The sequence below is a fragment of the Podarcis erhardii genome (assembly GCF_964252035.2).
Source record: "Podarcis erhardii genome assembly, chromosome: 2".
NCBI classification, from domain to species: domain Eukaryota; kingdom Metazoa; phylum Chordata; class Lepidosauria; order Squamata; family Lacertidae; genus Podarcis; species Podarcis erhardii.
In genome coordinates, this window is record NC_138498.1 from 10,468,910 (window position 1) to 10,477,460 (window position 8,551).

Genomic DNA, 8,551 nt, shown 5'->3' on the forward strand with positions numbered 1-8,551 from the left:
CCCGGTTTGAAACAGGTTGCCTAAAGGCTCATTTGGATGATCAACAGTGATCGTCTTATAATTTGGACCAACAACTAACATTATTTTTGAAAGGTTACTTATCATGCATGTAAATTTTACGCAGGAGACCGAAGTGACAAGCAGTCCTTAAATTTCCACCTGAAAGCTACCACCTGCAGACCAGAACCACCCAAGGTGGATGGGGGAGCCACTCTAGAACTGCATCTCTATGATGCTCTGCCCTGTTCCCAAGGCAACTGTTTGTGACCAGCAGAGGAGACTGGTCCATTATGATGAAGGAGGGACTGCCCCACCAACCTCAACCTGCCTTCAGCCAGCCCACATAGGACAAGCTACAATGGATGGACAGGACAAGACCATCACTTCTTCCCTTGCCCTTGTGTACTAATCTGTCTCTGCTAATGTACCCAGAACCTCCTTACGTAAGACTGCTGCAGTTCAGGGAAGGAGGATGGTGTCTCTACAAAGTATATTTTTGACATAATTGTTATGTGTCTGGCAGCCTTTCCCTTCCTTCTGAAAGGACTTCCTCAGCCCAATTCACTCTACTGAAACCTGCAAAAGGCACTCCGGCATAGAGTTGTGGAAAGTAGAAGCTTGAGAATTTTCCAGGGACAGTCCCAGATTTACAGAAGCCATCCCGGTTTTTTATTTGATCACGGAATGTCCCGCTTTTCCTTAGTACGTCCCTCTTATCATAGAAATGTTGGAGGGTATGGAGTTACGCGACCCCCGAGCCAAGGAGATAAGTAGCTTTGCGACCTTAAGAAGACATTCGAAGGCAGCTCTGTATAGTGAACTTTTTTTAAAAAAAAAAAGTTTAATGTTTTATTATGTTTTATATATGTTGGAAGCTGCCCAGAGTGCCAGGGGCAACCCAGTCAGATGGGTGAGCGTATAATAAGACGTCCCTATTTTCATCGGAGAAATGTTGGGGAGAGCTAATGAACTAAAATAAACAAATTCTACCAAGACAAACTCCACATTGACTGGATAGCCAAAGAGGAAGCTGTCTCCCTCCAACATACACCTCAAGTCAACATTACTCCACTAGGTACGGTGCTTTGGAGGTTCTTTGGAGGCCGATCAAATCCATCTTTCTCTCATCATCTCCCCCTGTCCCACTTCACTGGTGGAGGCAGGGAGTCCAAGGCCTCAAGCCACATCTGAAATATGAAACCCATCTCCCTTTGTGTTGATTGTTGATTGGGTCAGGCCCCTCCAATGACCTCGGCCCTGTCAGGACTGCAAGACTAACAAATATAAACAGATGGAGTTTCTGCAGGTGGCAGCATTCCCTGGGATCTCCCAGGTAATCCTATTACCCATTCATTACCTGGGAGGCTCCCGGCAATGGACCCAGCTTGCTGCAATATCTGCTGCTGCTATTAAAAAAAAGAAAAAGATGAATCAGTCCCCACCGCCCACCCCTCCTTGCCATGAAGCTCTTCTGCTCAGTCTAACAAGAATTAGCAAACTTTTTCAGCAGGGGGCCGGTCCACTGTCCCTCAGACCTTGTGGGGGGCCAGACTATATTTTAAAGGAAAAAAAATATGAATGAATTCCCATGCCTCACAAATTACCCAGAGATGCCTTTTAAATAAAAGGACACATTCTACTCATGTAAAAACACCAGGCAGGCCCTACAAATAACCCAGAGATGCATTTTAAATAAAAGGACACATTCTGCTCATGTAAAAACACGCTGATTCCCAGACCGTCCGCAGGCCCCCGGGCCTTAGTTTGCCTACCCATGAACAAGAGTTTGGGGGAAAGAGAAGGAGGTGGAGCAGCTCTAAGGAAACCTTTGCTGGAGGCTGAGCTCAGAGGCAGATGCGCCAGTAAAAAGTAGCCATCCCATCCGCTCTACCAAGAGGCTAAATGGAGGCCAGAATACAACACTGCTTGTGGCTCACTACCCTGACCAGTGAGAAGTTCTAGGGCCAGGATGACCTGCGTTTGGTGTATGGATGAGTGAATCTGTCAATGTCATTTTCTCATATTTCCCATTTTAACTTCCGTTCTCTACATTTCCATATCAGTTTGACATTTTTGTTTAAAGTACTCACGAGCATTTTTGTGCAGATTTATATTAATATACACATGCCCGTAGGCAATTTTGCCTACTGTACTGTACATATTTTTTGAAAATGTGCACATTTCTGCACACTTGGCTAGAGAATGGCATTTCAAAATACAGAGAAGTGCTTATTATGAGGGATGGCCACGCTTCATATTTTGCATATTGTTTCAAAAAGGAAACATTAGGTAGTCGTGGTGCTATTTTCCTAAAAAAAGAGGTGCTGGAATTCACCATGTGCATCTCGTTCTCTTATACAGTGATGCCTCGGGTTAAGTACTTAATTCGTTCTGGAGGTCCGTACTTAACCTGAAACTGTTCTTAACCTGAAGCACCACTTTAGCTAATGGGGCCTCCTGCTGCCGCCGCGCCGCCCGAGCACAATTTCTGTTCTCATCCTGAAGCAAAATTCTTAACCTGAAGCACTATTTCTGGGTTAGCGGAGTCTGTAACCTGAAGCGTATGTGTCCGGGGTTCAGAAGGAGAGACACAGGAGGGGGAGCAAATGGAGAGTGAGGAGGAGGAGTACGAGGGGGGAGCAGGCAGTGACAGTGGAAAGAGTTATTCCACAAGCCTCTCCAGCGAATCGGAGGACTCACAGAAGGGAGCGCCGATGGCCAGGGTGAGGGGGGTTCCAGGGGGGAAGCCCCAGGAGGAAGGGGCCAGCGGGGAGTCCCTGAGCAGCAGTTGGAAATCAGGACCAGCTTCCCCACCAGAGCGCAGTGGGGAGGGGGAGTCCCAGGAATCGGGACCAGTGCTCTCACCACCAGCGGGAGGAGAGGAGTCAGGTTTGGTCACGCCCACATCAGGAAGCGGGGAAACGTTCAGGAGGAAGGTTACCGGCTGGGCGCGCGCGCCAAGTTCAAATGTACAGGCGAGCGGCACAGCAGGGAGCCCGGGTAGGGAGCCAGGTCCTAAAGCCCGCCGGAAGGAAGGGGAAGACCAAGGGGGGTCAGCGTCAGAGGAGTCCAGGAAGGAGGAGACCCCAGAGGGCAGAAGGACCCAGCGAAGGAAAGAACAGCGTAGGAGGTGGAGCCGGGCGAGGATCTTAAACTGGTGTGGGAGGAGCAGTGAGTCAGAGGGGACTTAGCCGGTCTAGCGTCGAGACGTGGGTCTGCGCGCCCAGAGCTTTGAAATGGAAACTAAACTTCAATAAAGACTTTGTATATTATATCCACCGGGCGTTGGTCCTCTGTGAGCTGGGATCTAGAGGCAGACCTGACAGTATGTAACCCGAGGTACCACTGTAATGACAAAGGTGCCCCCCTGAGAGGTGCCCAAACCGAGTTCTGGCTGAACAAAAGCCCTGGATAGCCTCATCATTTAAGTGCAAACTGAATGGAATATCTCCCCCATCCTAAGTTTGGCTTCCTTTGGAACTGAGAGAAAGAGAAGGATAGAGCGTACTCTGGAGACAACAGCGCCTTTGCAATATTTGCTTTGTGTACGTATAAAATAGAAGAGCATAAGTGGAGGCAAATATGAGCATAGTCCTACCTGTTGTCCCACTTCAGATTTCCTAGCGATACCTGCACCCAGAAGGTAATTTCAGCCATGTGTCCATGCCTGGGGTTGATTTAATGAACAAAAAAATGAAATAGCTTTCTTTCTTTTTTAAAAATAGTATTTATTCAAATTTTAAAGATTACAAAGATAAAAAATAAAATAAAAAGACAAGACAAAAAACAAACAAAAAAAATACAAACAATTGACAAAACAAAACAGATCCAACCTTTACATAACTTTCTTTCCTTTGCTTATTTCCTTGACCTTCTCACACCTCCCTTTTTTGTATTCTAGTTCAATTAGATGTTTCAGCAAATCCTTTCCAGCTTTGTTTTTATCCTAATAATTTATCTTAATATGCTGTAATTCTCGTCTTTCACAAAAAACTGAAATAGCTTTCTTCCCCACAGTCTGTATCCCTGGGCATTTCTCTCTCAGCTGGGCTCATTTTTTGGTAGTGGAACCCAAATAAATTGGAGTTTAGGGGCAGGAGAAGCATTTGATTGTAGGGAAGTGATCTGTCAGAGCAGAAGTCACCAGCCTTTAGGGGCCAGTGGGCATATTTGGAATCTGAGACAGTGGAGATGTACCATAACACAAAATGTCTGCTGTAGGCAGGGGCGTACCATGGGTTGCCGCTGCCCTGGGTGGACTGAGCAGCAGTCAGTCCCTTTGCCGTCCAGCATCTTATCAAGGGAGTCTCTTCTTGCAAACTAGCTCCAACTTAGGCGCAGACATAAGGCAGAGAAACGTGAAGCCAGGGACGCCGCTGTACCGCCTCGTCCTCCTGCCTTGCAGTGAGGCGCTCTGGGCAACACACGTGGCTCCAGAAGTGCTTTCCCACCTTCCTTTTCCTCCCTTCCTCCTCAGTGGGCAGCAGCAATGGCACCACCCTACCCCTCCCTCTCTTCTCTGCCAACCCAGGGGCAGGGTGCGGGTGTCAACATCCCTTCACCATCCACAAGCAGAAAGAAGGTGCCCCCACCAGGTTGCACCCCCTCAGAAATTTCAGCCTAGGGCCATGGCCCCCTGCCCCCCCATGCTATGTGCTATGTACTGAAGTTCTCACCCTGGGCCAGCAGGGGGATACTGTAGATAGTTTTCACTCAGGTCCGCATATGCAAATAAGTAAAGTTCAGTGATTGGATAGTTACAGAAAGTGGTTACTGTTGCTTTGTAGCTGAGCTCTATATAAGGAGGTTGGCTGAACCCTTCAGTTCAGTTCTGTTCTGGCCTGTGAATAAACAAGAGCTGTCTGAAGAATCGCTGTGTCGTCTGATATGTTCACCCACAACTTAACACTATGCCACTGGCTGTAGGAGCCTGTAGCAAGGCCAAGCCGGTACAAACATGAGTTGAGCAGGATTAGTCTCTCATGCGCTATGGAATTTTCAGGGGATATTTAATGATACCTTCTGCGTACACCAAAGGAGATGCTGGCGGGAACAATGTTGGCAGCCCCTGTCCTAGACAAAGGCGTGTTCAGCAACCCTGTAGCTCTTACAATTGGAGACCTGCTCCCTATTTATATATGATTGGGACAGAGCTGGCTTGGGAACATAGGAAAGCACCTTATACCAGGTGAAATTAGTTATCTATCAAGCCTAATATTGTCTACTCTGACTGGCAATCCTTCTCTCTAGGGCTTCAGGAGGAATTGTTCCCTCCCCCCACCCCCTGCCACATCACCTTCGCTTGGTTTTTTCCTCTTTCCGCTGGAGACACCAGGGATTGAGCGACTTTCTGTATAAAAACATGTGCTCCACTGCTTTGCTGAAATCCCTCCCCATGGTCAACAAGCTATAGGTTTAAATAAATGGGTCTACCGCCATCACAGCTAGTTTCATCTTGAGGCTGAGATAATAATGGCTTGCCTTAAAGACCACCCAGTGTGTTCATGGCAGAGACTCGAACCAGGGACTTTGCTGGCTTGCAACTCATGGGCTTCGGCAGTGTGCTGACCTCCACCGCCGCCACCCCTCCTGTGATATTCTTGCCTGCGGGATTGAGCGAGGAGATGTGGGAGAGAGAAGGGTAAACCTTGAGGTAAAAAGCATAAACCTCTCTGCTTTCCTTCCACAGCTGAGGAATCCCAAAGTGAGCCTCACTCGAGTCTGCTGCTGCATCCTAATTGGAAATCTGCAGGGCAGCTGAATTCTTCTTAACCCTCAAAGTATGCAAAAACATCGTGCCTTCTGTAGCTTAACGCTTGCAAAATGAGAATGGGAGATGCCTGTGAATTAACTTGCGCACCGGTCCTTTGAAATCTCCAGGTCTGAAGCCACCATTGGGGGGGTCCGATGAATGCCCAAGTAGATGGACCATTAGATCTCTTGTGACATTTTCTTTTCTTTTCTCATGTGAAGCTAAGAAGGAGTTATCTTTGCCCGGATGCCAGTCTCTGTGGCCTCTTTGCAACGCCCACTTGGCCTGAAGGGGAAACTGTGGTCAGATTTCAACGTCACAAGTATTTGTGAGCGTCAAAGGACCATTGCAAGAGACAATGCGGCCAAACAGATGCTGCAAGCGTCCCTGTCCTAAATTGCCCCTTTTTTTGGGGGGGGAGGGATGCTCGGTGCCCCCTTGTGGTAGGTAAAAGGACCGTGCCAATTCATCGTGGAACCTTCTGGACTCTGGCAGACCTCCTAGTTTATTCTGGCTTCTTAAGCTTCTAGTCTGGGCTGCATGGAAAGTTTTCCAAAATTCCTGGCTTGGAGTCTGTAAATGGAAGGGATTCCAGAATGCTCTAATAGAGATTCGAAACCTCTTCGCCGGATTCAGCTGCCTCTTTACAGCGATAGTTACTGCGCTTGGGCACATTTAGACTAGGAGTAATCATATTTTAATATGTAATAGTCATTTATCACTCATCTTATTCCAAACACTTGGGGCTAGCCAGAATAGATTTCAAACTTAATGTAAAGTATCCAGTTAAAATTCCATTAAATCAGCAAAATATGCTGATAACAGATGCTGCACTCTAGCATTTTAAAGAGAAAGAGAGATTGAGAGGGAGGGAGAGGGAGACAAACTGGGAACACTCCTTGTTCAAATCTCCCCTGAGCTATAAGCTCTGTGGATTGCCTTAGGCAAACTAATATCTCCATCTGCCCCATGGGGGTAATAATCCTTCTCAAACTTACAGGAATGACCTCACTCTTTTTATACATATTTATTTTATAATATAATAATTGTATACTGCTTTTCAACCGGAACGGTTCACAAAGCTGTTCAGAAAATCAGATTTATATTGTGACGATCCATTGCTGTCATTTGGATGGGTCCCACAAAGAATATTCGGGCTCTGGAGAAGATACTTTCTGAATCTTGTTATCCTGCTGACCTAAGAGAATCCCTGAGATTAAACGAATTGTGAGCTTCTCAGCCATCTGTCTTCAGAATATGGGTGCTTTCAATAGTAGCAAGTAAATGTGGGCTGGTGTCCAACTGCCATGGCTCCTAGCTTTGCTTGAGCTCAGAGGTGTGATGGCAAGGCAGGTTCTGGGGAAGGGCGTAGGCAGAAGTTGTGCTGGTTCCAAGGGTTAACCGTGTGGCAAGGTCTGAGTCCAGTCCAAAGTTGAGGGTGCAGTATGGATGCTGTCCATCAAAGCTGAAGCAAGGTCCAAAGCAGGGAGTCGGGTGAGGTCAGGAACTCTGGCAGAGGAGCAGGACAGGGTGCAGGCAGGAACAGGCTACCAACAATGTTGCTCCCGCAACCTGGGACTGGGGCTGGCCGGCTTTTATCTGCGCCGAGGCATAGGGCAGCCCTGGTCCACAGGTGACTCGCCTCTCCTGGCCTGAAGGCGAGCACTCCTCCTGCGGGAACTTAGTTCCCTCCGCCTCTCTGCCCTGAGCCTCTGCAGCTCAAGAGAGGCTGGAGGGTTACCGGACCCAGAGGCAACCTCAGCTTCCTCTGACGGGGCTGAGAGTGGAGCACCTGCAGGCAATGGGTCCTCCATCACCTCAGGAGCCAAAGCAGACTCAGCTGGTGCCTGCACCTGAGGATCCAGCACAGGTGAGGACCCTTCAGGCTCAAGCCCCAGCCCTGGCTCAGCTGGTTCTGGAGGCGGGGAATCCTGTGCAGGCTGGGATTCCTCACGTTCAGCCTCCGAGTCCGAATCCCAGGCCATCACAGAAGTACTTCAAAGCCCCCTTCCCAGATATTCCTGCAACCACTGCTGCAGCTGCTACCCTGGGCAGAAGGTATTGACTGCTCCCAGCCCTTAGTGCTTTCCGAGCAAATCCTGTTGGACAGGCCCAGCATCAGCACCCTGAGGCAACTGCTGGGGCCAAGCACCCCAGGGATGTTTAGGGTATTGGCCGAGGAAGCCAGCATGACTAAGCTGCTTCTGGCAAACCAGAGCAGCGCACAGAAACGCCGTTTACCTTCCCGCCGGAGCAGTACCTATTTATCTACTTGCACTTTGACGTGCTTTTGAACTGCTAGGTTGGCAGGAGCAGGGACCGAGCAACGGGAGCTCATCCCATCGTGGGGATTTGAACTGCCAACCTTCTGATCGGCAAGCCCTAGGTTCTGTGGTTTAACCCACAGTGCCACCTGCATCCCTCATATTTCTAGTAGGGATGGGCAATACCTGGTTTTCAACATTGTGATATATCACCAGCTAAACGCAGTGATATACTGATATATCACAATGTCTGAAATAAGGCTGGAGCTATGTAGAGGCATTGGTTGGCTTCACGGTTTTTCCCACATTGTGATTTTTGCATCGCACCCACCCACCCAGTTTTCAATATATTGTCAGGTCAAAAATTATGAAACCAATTAAGGACTTGAAACCAGTTTGGGACAATACATATATATTGCCCAGCCATAACACACGTCATGATTTGTGATACATTGCCAGGTCAGTAACGATGAAACCGATATCACACTATGGACTTCAAACCGTTTTTTGGACGATATATCGCCCAGCCCTAATT

At 48.2% G+C, this 8,551-nt stretch overlaps 1 long non-coding RNA gene across 1 annotated transcript; it reads left to right on the forward strand.

Annotated features, from left to right (window-relative positions):
* Positions 1 to 264: 264 nt before the first annotated feature.
* LOC309334623 lies at positions 265 to 6,977 on the forward strand. The gene is made up of 3 exons (XR_014153201.1): positions 265 to 488; positions 995 to 1,075; positions 5,690 to 6,977. It is a non-coding gene; the product is annotated as an uncharacterized lncRNA (long non-coding RNA).
* The last annotated feature ends 1,574 nt before the right edge of the window (positions 6,978 to 8,551 follow it).